Genomic DNA, 15,080 nt, shown 5'->3' with positions numbered 1-15,080 from the left:
GCTGTGGTATAGGCTGCAGATGCAGCTCAGATCCCACATTGCTGTGGTTATGGCGTAGACTGACAGCTGTAGCTCAGATATGACTAAGTTCCCTAGCCTGGAAACTTCCATATGCCGCAGGTGCAGCCCTAAAAATAAAAAAAAAAAAATTAAAAAAAAAGAAAAAGATTTTAAGACACTCCAGCTACTCAAAGACTTCCAGTTAAATCTCACTGACAGACCTGAGTCGCGTGAGCACTTCTAGCTGCGTAAAATATCTAAGAGATGTTCTCCAGCCCTGACTGCCCTGCTGAGGAGTCAGTTACACTCCAAGTAATTGGAGGGTTGGGAGTGGGGAAGAGGTGTTAAAAATAATAAAGACAGTGGATAATGGGTGGAAACTAGAGCCTTGGTCACATGTGGAAGGCAGACAGGGAGGGGCTAGACTGAATGTTACGTTTCACCTGTGACCCAGTGACTCAGTGACTTTCAGTGACCTCAGGGACAGTCTTATACCCACTGTGGGTGGAAAGCAGATCTTTCTGAGCAGTGAACATGCAAAATAGGAGAAGTAATCTTTTACCAATGTAGCGTGTATAATGCTTCCTTTTTTTTTTTTTTTTTTTTTTTTTTGTATTTTTGCCATTTCTTGAGCCGCTCCTGAGGCATATGAAGGTTCCCAGGCTGGGGGTCTAATTGGAGCTGTAGCTGCCAGCCTACGCCAGAGCCACAGCAACACCAGATCTGAGCCGCGTCTGCGACCTATACCACAGCTCATGGTAACACCGGATCCTTAACCCACTGAGCAAGGGCAGAGAGCGAACCCACAACCTCATGGTTCCTAGTCGGATTTGTTAACCATTGCGCCACGACGGGAACTCCTATAATGCTTTCTAAGTTCTTTCTTTTCCTTTCTGCCATTTAATGGGATAGATGTGTCTAATCCACCCAACTAGGGGGCCAACACCAAGGGAGAGGGGAGCCGTTGTGCAAATTAAGACAACAGCAATAAAACCTGTTGCCTTCTTGAGACGAATACCTCCTCCAGCCAGGGAACTGGGCTTAGAGTGCAGATGGGCTGGTTTGAGCTCTCACTGGCCCCTCTTGTGAGCACCTCTTTATAGTCAATAACCTGCCCTACCACAGGGTGGTCCTGGCTGGTGCACCCCTCCCACCTGGGGTCATTCCATGTACACACATGCAGGGGGCACTTGGATTGGCTACGAATTCTCTTGGGAAACTATGCGCGCGTGTGTATGCATGCACGCGTGTGTGTGTTTGTGTGTGTGTGCATGCATGTGTGTTTCCCCTAAGGCCCAGGGAGGCTCCTTTCTCCATGCTAGGCTTTAAATTAATTAATCATTAATTTTTTATAAGTCCTCAAGTGAAATATTCTGACTTTAGAGACACACATCTGTCAAAGTGGATTTTAAACAAATTTCTTCAAATTTCCTCTCAAGATAACAGTGAGTAATAAACATGACACTTGCACAGGTGATTCAGCCCTCCAGGTTTTTTGGTTTTTTTCCTGACTTAAAAATCCAAGATGAATTTTGAGAGACCTCCTTGTGTTAGAACAAGTTCAAAGGAAGGGGAGTTTCCACAAATGAGGGCTGTGGATACAGGGAGCAGGGCCACCTCCCTGGACTATACCTGAGACCCTGAGAGTTCCCGCGCCCAGTGACGACCCCTCCCTTCTCACCAGTGTTAACAGCTGAGCTCCATCTGTCCACTAAGGGAGATTTTACATGGAGCAAGCCTACCAAATACAACAGAAAAGAATGCCAGAGGTAAAGCCCAAGTAATAGGTTGTTTCATTTCATTCCTTTCCCCTTTTATACTTGATCTCATGGAATTTTATTGAGCTTAGCCTTGCTATTCCATGCTCCTTTAGTGACCGTTTATGAACCTCAGATCATCTCAGAGGAGAGTTACTGTAATTGGGAAATCAGTTAGCAAACAGTGGCAGAAAGCCTCAGGAGAGCAGATTAAGCCAGTAGCCTTCAGGCTGGGCCACCTAGACCATAAGGAGCACATGAAGATGTTCCAAGAGCTACGTGGTGCAGAGTTTGGAGGTGATGCATGTCTACCTTTTTGTACTCTAGTTTCTTAAAACTGGTCTGCCTAACAAGGTGTTTGGTTGGCAGATGCTCTTTCCTGCAACACTTCTCACAATTCCCTGACTCTTACTTTACAGAAGAAACACACTCCTTTCACCTGCCATGATTATTTCCATGGTGCATTACCCCAAGGTAGAAAAATAGAGTTACCAAATGAGCAGTTCAAAATCTAATGACTGAGCAAGAAAGCCTTTGCGATTCAGATGATTTGTAATCCTTTAACGACATCCCCGATGAATTGTAGTTTTTCAGCTATTAGACATTTAAAAGTCACTTTTGATGGTAGATAGCTGTGAGTATAGCATATTCATTTGGCATATTGTTCTGAAGGTGTTCAAAGAATGGAGCCGTATCATTTTCAAGATAGTTCCTAACAAAATTCTAACTCCTCCTACTACTTATTCATGTGAAGTTTTTCACACAAAACCTGTCTCATTCCAGAAGTAGATAACATTTATCTACAGATACATGAAACAATTTTAGAAGAATTGAAAAACAGCCCCTTATTTCATCATATGTTTCCAATTAAATGTTATATTTTGTGTTAGGTGATTATTAATCAAATTTGAAATATGTTTATGAAGCTTTGATCAGTTCGAGGCAAGTACTGAAACCAAGAATGATAATGTAGTAAAAATATTAAGACTTAGAGCCTTATTATTATCAGAATTGTAAATATTAATTTGACAATACATTTTTGATGCTTAAGGTTATAATACACAATGCAATTCTTTCAAGCATAAAAATACACAGATTAGAAATTCTCTGGGAAAGTGAAATAGAAATAAAAATTCAAGAAGAAAATGGAATGATGTAAAATTCTCCACTGAAAATGAACAGCTCAATACCTGTGTTAAGAATGGATGATGACAAGTATCAAACTGCTGAGCTCTTCACAACCCACTGTATGCATTTAGTATAGTGATGTAACTTTATTTTTAAATCACATAATTTCAGTGACTGGAAATGACACCCTATTCAATAATTTGAACTTACGATGAGGCATTTTAAAAATCAATTAAAAATTTATTCTTGGGAGTTCCCATCGTGGCTCAGCAGAAACAAATCCGACTAGGAACCATGAGGTTGCAGGTTCGATCCCTGGCCTTGTTCAGTGGGCTAAGGATTCGGCATTGCCATGAGCTATGGTGTAGGTCGCAGATGCGGTTTGGATCCCGCGTTGCTGTGACTGTGGTGTAGGCCAGCAGCTGTAGCTCTAATTCTACCCCTATCCCAGGAACCTCCATATGCCACAGGTACTCCCCTAAAAAGACAAAAAATAAATAAATAAAAAATTAAAAAAATTTATTCTTACAAAGTATTCTGTTGGGTATGATTGAGAAAAAGCACTATTTTGTCATTGGCTTGCACAAAAAGAGGATTCTTTTTCCTACATGAGAAGTGAATGGGAGGGAAATAGGCAACTGATGGCACTGGTTCAGTAGCTCTGTAATGTCAGGAAAAACAGGTTTACAATCCTCCCTTTTTACCTTATAGATGCAGCATGGCTGCCAAGCTCCAGATATCATGTCCATGTCCCAAGGAGAACAAAAAAGAAGGGCAATATGAGCTACATAATTCCTTTTGATCAGGAAAGTAATATTTTCACCGAATTATCTTCCCTCCTCCCCTCAGCCAAGAGGCTTCTTTCCTCTCCCCAAGAATTCTGTCACCTGACCTCTTAAGACTGCAAGGGAAGCTGGGGAAAATCTCTGCACTGGCAGCTCTTGAGGACAAAGAAAACTGGAAGTGGGTGTTGGGTTAACAAGCTGTAGTGTTTGATGAACATGGCAAAGGGCCGTGAAATCCTCCACAATGCTGGACTCATCAAAGAAGGATTTTCTGTGTTTTGATATTTTATCTTGGTCTATAGTTATACAGCAAAACAGCAAACATCTTGGACATAATAAAATAATAACTTTTGTCTCTTGGTTATAGTCTCTGGCTGGACCTGAGGAAGCCCCTGGCTCAGAGTTGGCCTCGGTGACTTGGTAAGTGTGATGGGGACCACAGGCACAGAGAGGGAGGGAATGGACTCCATCACAGAGCCCCAGCCTGGATTCCCGTGCGGATGAGAAGAGAAGAATGAAATTGTGACTGTTGATTCCGAGGACTGTATAGAGAGGAAGGACCACTGTCCCTCAAGGGACTATTGCCACAACCGAGTGGGCACTAAGCCTTAGTGGTTTAAGAAGGATGACAGTCACTTTACTTAGAGTTTTGTAGAACTTGTGATTTGCAAATAGATTCTCTTTTGAGTCAACATAGCTCTGAAAACTGTGCAAAAGTCTTTGTGCTAGTGACAAGGGTTACATAGCAACATCAAAATGTCCTCACATGTGTGGCAGAATAAGGATGTTAGGCTCATTAATAGGTGCCAGACTTAACCTGAGCATTCATGCATACTGTTCCCTCATTAAACCTACCCCACACTTTGCTAATCTCCTCCCCTTAGTCTGGCACTAAATTTTGTAAACGGCTAGAGTGAGTATCAGGATTGAGGAAGTGGAGGATGCCGCAGGGAGAGCAGGGACTTTTCTCCAGCTTTGCCCTCTACAAACTACAGCTATTTACACCACAGAGATCTACTGATATGAGCAAATAAACAATCCACACCTTCCCATAAGTGGAAAACTAAACATCACCTTTTAGCAGAGCTCTCTCCTGAGCCCCTGCTACAAAGTTTCGTGGAGAGCTAATGAATCCAGAAGAATAGTACAGAAAAGAGAAAAAGGCCACAGCAGGCCCAGAGATGAGCTAAAACTGTACGCAGAAAGAGGAAAATCTATGTTCTGTTTAAAAATCCTGAAAAAGAGTCCTGGTAGATCAAAGCTGGCAACAGAAAAGGGACACAAGCTACCCCATCTTGGACATGCTTCATTCCTGAGAGGAGAGAGGGTAAAGGGGAAGGGAGGCCCCTTTTGGATACTGTGGGGGGGGGGGGGAGAAAAAAAGGAACCAGGGAAAATTTGGGCCCTGAAGGAAAACACGACACTAGAAGTTTGGACAATACAAACTCCTAGGTCCATCACCAAGAGATAAAGGGCATACATGAAGGAGACTGTATGTGCACATTATTTGCTATAGAATTCTACATGTCATTAGATTATCTACATCTGTCTGTCTCTGAACATTTATATCATTCACTCTGTTATGAATGAGAACATGAATGACTCCATAATTTAAAAAAATTAATTAAATATGTGTACAATATTTGTACAGACTTGTGTCTGACATATTTCATACCTACCAAAATGAGCAAGTTTAGGATATTTTGCTTCACAAATTCTTTTTGATTAAATGTGAAATGGCATATATGGATGTTGTGGTAAATGGCTTCATTAACTGGTCCCAAAATAGACTGGGATACAGAAACTAAGAAATTATGTAAATCGACTGCAGTGATTCCTAAGACCAATTATTAATCAGATCTCTGATTTTTTTCTCTTGATAATCTTATCTATTCAGTAGTTTTAAAAATATAAAAATGTGTTTGAACTTTCTATCATGTTCAAATGCAAATACAACCATGAAAATTACATTTTCCAGATACCAAAATGGAAATAATGGACAGTTTTTTTCCTAATGTAGCTATGCTACTAGAAGTGAGTTGGCTAGACTTCTGGTTCCAGAAATGGCAGGCTAGATATGAAGCTGTTACTTCTAAACTTCGAGCCCACCTTTCTTTGTGCTGCTTTGTGATGCTGGGACTCTGCCAAATGCATCCCCAACTCCCTGCCTCTGGGCTTCTGCCAACAGGGGACTCTGGTGGGAGACTGGAAGGTTGCAGGGACAGGCAGGGATTGGGGCCATCCTGCTTGCTCCCTGCTTCAGCCAGCAACACCACAGCTATGGTTTTTCATGGTGGCAGTAATGGTTTTAGTACCAGAAGTGGTTTTCTGATTGAAGCTCTTCCAAATTACTGGAGAAAGATTCATTGGGCCCCTCACAGATATTAGAACTAGCAAGCTGGTGACTGCCCCTTCCACGTCTGGGTATCAGCTCTGTGGATTTCCTCTCGGAGTTCTTAAAGCATCGACACCAGATAAGCAAGGCCTTCTTCCCCTTTCATTTCAAGCTTTGCACAACCCCCACACTCAAGATTCTAAATGTTCGTAATTCTCACTTCTTCTCTTTGTTCCTCAGCACAAGGGGTGGTGGCTGCTTTCTGTAGCTAACTCTGTAATGTGTCAATATCTCTCATTTGCTTATTAAGTTCTAGTATCTGGTGGAAAGTCTTTATTTTAAATTCTCTCAGTTGAAATAATTGAAGCAGTAAAAAATTCCCTATGCTTTTCTCTTCATATTGAATTCTGACTGATATACTAGGTTATTCAAACTATCCTTCCAGTAGAAAATAAACTGAAGAAGCTGGATAAAATATAACAAAACAATCTTCAATAGCATCAAAGGACTAACAAGATAATAAGTAATTTTTAGGCCAAATTCAAAAGGCAAGTTGGTGCCCTGGGAAGCAAAGAGAGGAAAGCAGATTTTGATTTAAGAGGATTTCCTGATCCCATCAAATGTGGGACATATGATTTGGCAGACTGGCTGGTGGAGACGGCCGGGAGTAAATACCTTGGAGCTGGAAAGGTCCCATCCTCACATTAAGGGTGAACAAGAGATGAGGGCGACAATTTGCCTTGGTGCTAAGCAGAGCAGGGGTAATATGAAAAGAAGAGAAAAGAAAAGAAAAAAAAAAAGACTTATCCCTGAGAAGCTATCATCACAGGCTGGCTTTTGTATGGAATGAGAGAGAAAATAGGGTAGAAATGTGTGGAGAAATATTTTTTAAATTTTGAGAATTTGTTTTTGTGCTTTTTTGTTCTTGTTTGTTCCCTTCTATTTTGTTGCTCTCTTCCCTTGTGATTTGATGACTATCTTTAATGTTATTTTTGGATTCCTTTCTCTTTTTTGTGTGTGTATTACAGATTTTTGGTTTGTGGTTACCACCAGGTTTATATATAGTTGTCCACATATATGGGGTTCTGGGGTTTGTGCAGGCTTGATAGTATGTGAATTGGGTCTTCACATTGCCGGCTACAGGACTTCAGTGGTCCTAGAACTGTTGTAAGCCAACTGGTGGGTGGGATTGTGACTAGATCATTGGTGGGTAGAGCTGGGTCCTGGGGTCTCTGGCTGTTGGGCTCAGTGGGGGGGGCCAGTTCAGGTTGATGTATCAATCTGCTGGTGGGTGGGCCTGGGGTCCAGGGGTTTCTGAGGGGTGTTGTCTGCCCACTCATAGATGAAGCTTGTTCTGGGGCTAGAGCTGGCCCAGTGGTAGATGGAGCCAGGTCCCAGTGTTTCTGACTGCAGGGCCCTGGGAATCCCAGAGTTGATGTCAATTTGCTAGTGGGTGGGGCCTGGTCTCATCAGTTGGCGGCAGGGTCTGGGGTTCCTGGGGCTAGTGCTAGTGCACTGATAGTCAGGTCTGGGTCCTGGGATCTCTGGTGGGTATGGCTGGATCCTGTAGCTATAGGTTCATGGGATAGGCATGGATGGCACCTTGTGCCCCCTTAGGCTAGCTGCTTGGCCTCAGGCATCCCAGCATTCCTGATAGGCTGGTGGGTAGAGCTGGGTTCTAGAACTAATAAACTAGAAAGAAGAGTCCAAAGTGGTGTTTGCCAGCACTAGTGTCCTTGTGGTAGATGAGCTGCCAATACCTATGTCCCCAGGGTGAGCTCCAGGTGCTTCTTGCCTCTTCAGGAGACTCTCCAAGATCATCAGGTGAGTCTGACTCAGAATCCTCTCAAATTACTACTTCTGCCCTGGCACCTGTAGTATGTGAGATTTTGCATGTGCACCTTTTAAGAGTGGAGTCTATTCTCACAGCCTTCTGGCTCTCCCCAAAGTAAGCTCTGCTAGCCTTTGAAATCAAACATTCTAAGGGCTCATCTTCCCAGTTCAGGACCCCCAAACTAGGGAGTTGATGTGGGGCTCAGACCCCTTGCTTTTGGGGAAGAACCTCTGTAGTTGTAATTATCCTCCTGTTTATAGGTTGCCCACCTGGGAGTATGGAACTTGACCACACTGCATCTCTACCACTCAGGGGCTCCTTCTTTATATATTTGGTTGTGGAAGAGCTTTTCTACTAGTCTTCAAATCTTTTTCATCAACAATTTCTCTGTAAATAGTTGTAATTTTGGTATACCTGTGGGAGAAGGTGAGCTCAGGGTCTTCCTACTCCACCATCTGGCCACTCTCTTGTTGATTTATCTTTTAATAATAAGTATGAAATAAAACCATAGTCAGAGGCAAAAGGAGAGAATTCTTACCAGCTGATTCTTTTTTTTTTTTTTTTTTTTTTTTTTGTCTTTTTAGGGCCACACCTGTGGCATATGGAAGTTCCCAGGCTAGGGGTCAAATCGGAGCTATAGCTGCCAGCCTACACCACAGCCACAGCAATGCCAGATCTGAGCTACGTCTGCAACTTACACCACAGCTCACGGCAATGCCGGATCCTTAACCTACTGAGCAAGACCAGAGATTGAACCTGTGTCCTCATGGATATTAGTCAGATTCATCTCCTCTGAGTCAGGATGGGAACTCCACGTCTTAATAAAGCAAATACTATAAGATATACTTTAGGAAGAAGTGATCCCATAAGGAAGGTCAGAGACGCAAGAAAAACAACAAAGAGCAGAGACAGAAAATGTATCGGCAAATCTAGGCAAGTATTGATAAACATAATATTTAAATATTAGTAATTCATATAATTAAAATATTAAATTATATGTAATTTATATAATACAATTAAAATAAAAAATAATGTTTTCTGGAGGTTAAAAATACAGACTCAAAATATGTGACAAAAATAACATGTAAGTCAGGAGAGGGTAAATGGAACTTCTAGGGTTCTTAAAGTTGCCCAGAAGTAGGTATAGATATGGGTTAATTTTTTGACCTTGACAAGTTGTAAAGCTATGCTGTAAATCTGGGATAACTTATTTGAAGAAAAGCAATAAGAGGGAAATAAATAAGGGAGAAAAACAGAGTGGTGAAAAAATATTCCACACTCCAAAGGAAGGCAAAATGGAGAGGAAAAGAAAGAATGAGAGGGAGAAATAGACGCATGATAAATGTAAACCCATATACTCCAGTTCAAGTACAACGATTGGCAGACTTAACAGCATCAAGCCAATTGCCATTTCAAGAGGTACATCTAAAATATAAGGTTACAGGAGGGTTGACTATAAAAGGATAGGAAAAGGTATGTCATGCAATGCTAGTGGCAAATAAGACCTGAATAATTAGGAATAACATCAGATGAACAGACTTGAGGTGAAAAGCTTTACTAGAGACAAAATTGGTACTTTCACAATGAAGGTTAATTATTTCTCTGGGAATGTGTGGTACCTGATACTTTCATTGTAAAGGTATATGCATCTAATGATGTGACCTCAGAAACTGAAACAAGGAAAATTAAAATCATAGTGGGAGGGTTTTAAAAAAACTTTTTGTTTTTTTAAATCCAATCTTATTCCTTCATTTTACGGAAGAATTTGTGTCTAAATGGGTTTTTTTGTCTTTTTTTTTTTTTTTTTAAGGGCCAATCCTGTGGCACATGGAGGTTCCCAGGCTAGGGGTCCAGTCAGAGCTGTAGCTGCTGGCCTATGCCACAGCCACAGCAACGCGAGATCCAAGCTGCATCTGTGACCTATACCACAGCTCACGGCAATGCCGGATCCTTAACCCACTGAGCAAGGCCAGGGATCGAACCTGCAACCTCATGGTTCCTAGTCAGATTAGTTTCCACTGAGCCACTCCAGGAACTCCAAAAAAAACTTTTTAATGACAAATTTCTAATATGCGTAAAAGCAGAACTTCCCCACATCCAACAAGCTTCAATGGTTATGAACTCCTGGAAAATTTTCTTTCTTTTATATTCCCACCCACTTTCATCCTTACCTTCATCCCCTGCCTCAAATTATTCTGAAGCAAATCCAAGACATAATATTTCATCTATGTTCCAGAATGTATCTGAGGAGCCAAGGTATCTCCTTTAAATACCCCTAATAGGAGTTCCACTGTGGCTCAGTGGGTTAAGAATTTGACATAGTCTGTGAGAATGCGGTTTTGACCTCTGGCCTTGCTCAGTGGGTTAAGGATCTGGCTTTGCCACAAGTTGTGGCATATGTCACAGATACAGTTCGGATCTGGTGTTGCTATAGCTGAGGCATAGGCCAGCAGCTGCAGCTCCCATTCAACCCTTAGCCTGTGAACTTCTGTATGCTGCAGGCATGGCCATAAAAGAAAAAAATAAAATAAATAAACATAGTAACATTGTGATGCCTCAAAAAGAATAATAACTATTTAATGCCATCAAATACTATGCTCCTTTCTCTGATATTCATAAATTTTAGAGATATTTGAATAATGCCATCAAAAATTGCAGTACTCCTCATACCTGACCTTCACATCTCCTTCTTTGTGTGATTTCCTTAGTAGCATTTGCCATTAAAATACTATAATTTTTATTTTATTTTATTTTATCTTATTTTATTTTTTTGTCTTTTGTCTTTTTAGGGCCGCACACGTGGCATATGGAAGTTCCCAGGCTAGGAGTCCACTCGGAGCTACAGCTGCCGGCCACAGCCACAGCCCCAGCAACGCCAGATCCGAGCTGCATCTGTGACCTACACCACAGCTCATGACAATGCCATATCCTTAACCCACTGAGTGAGGCCAGGGATTGAACCCAAAACCTCATGGTTCCTAGTCGGATTCATTTCTGCTGCACCATGACGGAAACTCCAACATACTATAAATTTTAGTTATTATTGTGTTTAGCATCTGTCTGGCTAGCAGAAGAGTACCTGAAATATAATTAGCCAGCAATATAATTGTTGCATACAAATGAAATTAGGGTTAGATTTTTAAAAAAGCCTTTATTTTGGTAGTACATTATGAGAGGTACAAGAGTAATATATGGGCTGGAGACCTTTGATGCCTTTAAAGGCCCACTTCTCTCCCTTTCTCATCACAATGGCCGAGGCTGTGTAAAGGATGCATCATCAGGCGCCCACCCTCTGACTCCTGCCCAGCAGCTGGTAGGCTGGACCAAATACATCCTCCAGATGGGGAGTTCAGGGCACCTCAAGCTCCACGCCTTCCAGCAGCTGTGGTATGAGCAGAACCTGCTGGGCATCCTCTTGTTCCTGCTGGTGGTCACCCTGGGCACCGTGTGGCTCTGTGGGAAGCTGCTGGGCCTGGTGGTCAGGTGCCTGTGTGGGGCAAGGAAGCTGAAGGAGGCCTGAGGCCATGCACAGTCTTGGGGGGATTATTGGGTGGCCACCAGTTCTTTGAAGGCTTCCCCCAGCACTACCCCCCACCACCCCGCCGATGTCCTCCTGTTCACTTTCACTGGAAGATGCACATGCATTTCTCCTCACTATTTTCTGCCTCTGTTTAGAAATCCTTATGAAAATGTAAACCGGTCTCTTCTGACAGAAAGTAGACTAACGATTGCATGGGGCCATGGACTGTGGGAGGGCGGACTGTACATCAGGTGATGGAAATGTTTTGTGTCTTGATCGCAGTGGTGGCTTTGTACGGGTATACATCTGTCAAAACCAGGCACACACATTAGACCTTGAAACTGCGTTGAAAATCTCTATGGATGAGATAGGCTTTGAGGTCATTTTCTACTGGGGCACCTTACACTTTAGTGTTCAGTACAGATTAGCTGCATTTGAGTATAACTAAAAATGCAAATAGATACTAATTTCTGAAAGAGTAGAGCTAGTATAGTTTGGAAAGGGAGGAGATATATGTGTACAGGATGTAGGGCCATTTCCTGGAGAATCAGAGGACTAATGGCAAAAGCCTGGGATTAGGGTCAAGTTCACACACCCAGAGCTGATTCATGTCTATCTTATGACTGGAACCTGGGGGCTTCCCTAAGTACAACATAGAATCACACATTTGAAAAATGATAAGCACGGGAAAAATATTTAATTTTTAAGCTTTAGTGGGCATGAAACAGGACACGAACTAAGGATATACATATAATACCTGTTCGGGGAGGTGTATATTAAGAATCAGAAGTGAAGTTCAACATAGCACTTAGGTTCCTTTCATTATGTAGTTACGGTTCTGCTTACCTATGTCTCCACTACTGCCCATGACTATCCTTTATTGATTTTTTTTTTTTTTTTGTCTTTTTGCCATTCTGGGGCCGCTCCCACGGCATATGGAGGTTCCCAGGCTAGGGGTCTAATTGGAGCTGTAGCCACCGGCCTACGCCAGAGCCACAGCAACGGCAGATCTGTGTAGGGCGTCTCTGACCTACACCACAGCCCACGGCAATGCCGGATCCTCAACCCAGTGAGCAAGGCCAGGGATCGAACCTGCAACCTCATGGTTCCTAGTTGGATTTGTTAACCACTGAGCCACAAAGGGAACTCCTCTTTACTGATTCTTTGTGTGCCTGTTACACCACTGCTCAGTAGATGTGACTTTCTCTCTTGCCAGCTTCTCTTGTTTCGTTGAGCACCCCTCATGGCAGCCACGGTGCTTATGCTCTTTATTTCAATGTCAACCAAGTGTTCATTCATGTAAAAGGAAGGACACATGCGTGGTCTTAACACAAACTTCTACTTGGTGCAAGGACTTCACTTCTTTTGAAAAGCAGCTTTTCATTGAAATGTCCTTCATATGAATGCATTTTCTCCAGTTCAATAATTTGATTCAGCCAACCCTGACTGATTTCATGTGTGTACAAGGTACTGTGCTGGGTCCTTTGGAAGCTGCAAAAATGAACCAGATTCTTTTCCAGTCCTCTGAGGGCTCTGGGTGGGTTTCTCACTGTCTTACGGATTAATGAAAAGGCAGATTTATCTGTCTTTGGTGGTACATTTAAGTGATTGCTCCTTAATAGTTTGTTTAGCTTTGTAATTTCATTTAGTGAGAGTCACAAGAAAGGCTTGACTCCATGAGGTCACTGGCCACAGAAGGGGTATTTGTGGATGAAATGGTTAATGGTGTATGGAAAAGACACTCAGAACTACCCTGGGGTGGAGGTGGAAGCACGTTTAATTCCTGCCAGCGTCACCACCTTCTTAGTACTTGGTATAGGTCACAGACCATAGGTAGGGCCCTCTGGAAGCAGCATCTGACCCCCAAAGAGAGAAAAGGACGTATTTTTGAACAAGTTTTGCCTCTCACCTCACACCCTGCTGGAAATCCCCTCAACCAAGACAAATATTCATTCAAATCCATAGAGAACATCACCCCCTTGACCTCCAGGGCAAGTCTGAGAAGTTGACAAGACAGCTGTAGAGTCTGCACTAGAGATTGTAGAAATCAATGACCACACGCAGAATGGGAATACATAGAAGATGAGAACCAGTCTTCATAGTTCTAGGTGTCTGTTCTCTGCATCCTTCATGATGGAAGCAAGAGAAGGGATGGAGGTGATGAAGGAGGGTGGATGTCACAGGTACAGTGATGAAAGGGAGCATAACTTAGGTGTGTTTTTAGGTTACTTCTCACCTGGCAAACTTACTGTTAAGGAACAAATATAAAAAGAGATGAGGAGTGAGGGAATAAAAAGGAGAATAGAGAAAATCAAGGCTGGAAACAGTGGGAAAGGACATCTTCTCAGTGCCTGGTTGTGGAGTAGGGGGACTTTGAATCACCTGCGGTCATTATATCCCTCTGCTCCTGTGTGTTGTGGTTTTAAATCTCACCCGCTAATAAGATACTCTTATTACCCTTATAGCAGTAAGCCATCTGGAGATAACAGAAGGGCAGGGAAAGATTTGCCTATAGAAGTAAGAGAATTTGCTCAACATTATCTTATAAAAACCCATGAGGCAAGTTTTGTGCCCTTCTAGAAACCAAACAATTGCCGGCCAACTTCCTGCTAGCTTCTCTCCTAGGGCACACAGCCTGGGCTTTCACAGTCACAGAATTTCCTAGGCAACAGAAATGTAAACTTGAGAAAAGGCAGGGCCAAGATAGGGATTGACAATGAGCTGAGCCACTGAGGCGGTAAGTTTTGCAGCAGTGATTCCAAGCCATCCAATGGACAGGGAGAGGGCAGACCAGGAGGTGTGAGGATGAAAGGTAAGAGGGAGGAGGAAAGGGGGGATGGGAGGGTACCCGTCTTCCCAGATGCAAGAGGGCGCGTCCTTAGTTTCAGTTCAAAGCAACTGGTGGCAACAGGTTAGCATTTAAGGTAAATCAAAGTTTTTATCTCTGGTATTGATTTGATTACTATTGCTACATTTTAGCTAAAAAAGAAAGAAGACCGTAGATGTTATTTTCTAAAAAGAAAACCAAAAAGTTGATGGGAGTTCTTGGCCGTCCGTCTAGGGAGGAAATAGCTTAGTACTGAGAGAGGCTTTTGTCGTCTTTGTATAAAGGTGCTCAGATAAAAGCGTACAGAAGTCCGTCTAGGGAGGAAATAGCTTAGTACTGAGAGAGGCTTTTGTCGTCTTTGTATAAAGGTGCTCAGATAAAAGCGTACAGAAATCAATTGCGTTCAGTGAACAGGAGGGAAATAAACATCACTGGGCAGTCATCATGTACTGGCTACTCGAGTGTGACATGTTTGGGTGAATTGTGGTAACTGGCCTGTATGACCATGAATAAAACTGGGCTTCAAGGTTAACTATCTCCGAGTCAGAAAACAATGAAAAGATTGAACTTTGCATCAGACTTTGGTGTGTCTGACATTCAAAGTTGTACTATTTCTGCTGTACCCTGTCTGCCAAACTGACCACTTAGAATCAGATATGAATTAGTTAAACGGACACAGCCTGTTAAAAATGATATCAGAAAGTTGATTGGGTCAATCATGACTTTGAGAAGGACTTTAGGAAATGGCAATACCATTTATCCAGGAGTCCACCCCTCTTGTCTTCAGTGGGGGGTGCAGTTAAACCATATTAAGTAGATGGAATTATTTCTTGTTTTTAAAGCTCTTGTTTTTTTCCCCCAAATCTTACAATACAGAAACCTTTTAATTTTGTC

General features: G+C 42.4%; 1 protein-coding gene across 8 annotated transcripts in view; it reads left to right on the top strand.

Annotated features, from left to right (window-relative positions):
- CAPSL (calcyphosine like) overlaps positions 1–15,080 on the top strand; it is a 51,835-nt gene that overhangs the window by 5,003 nt on the left and 31,752 nt on the right. For 5 of the 8 annotated variants that reach the window (XM_085002080.1, XM_085002074.1, XM_085002076.1 and 2 more), the window contains one exon: positions 4,038–4,090. The gene's annotated coding sequence lies outside the window, so the exon portion shown is untranslated. Of the gene's footprint in view, positions 1–4,037; positions 4,091–7,783; positions 7,830–14,199; positions 14,284–15,080 lie in introns of those variants that run through there. The other 3 variants (XM_085002078.1, XM_085002072.1, XM_085002079.1) reach the window with 2 other exon arrangements.

This window comes from Sus scrofa, chromosome 16 (genome assembly GCF_054392235.1).
Source record: "Sus scrofa isolate SSC_HxYL_T2T_F1_AM1 chromosome 16, Sscrofa_HxYL_maternal_Yorkshire_Landrace_v2.0, whole genome shotgun sequence".
In the NCBI taxonomy this organism is placed as follows: domain Eukaryota; kingdom Metazoa; phylum Chordata; class Mammalia; order Artiodactyla; family Suidae; genus Sus; species Sus scrofa.
Note: the sequence above shows the minus strand (reverse complement) of the source record. Positions and strands in the feature narration are given on the sequence as shown.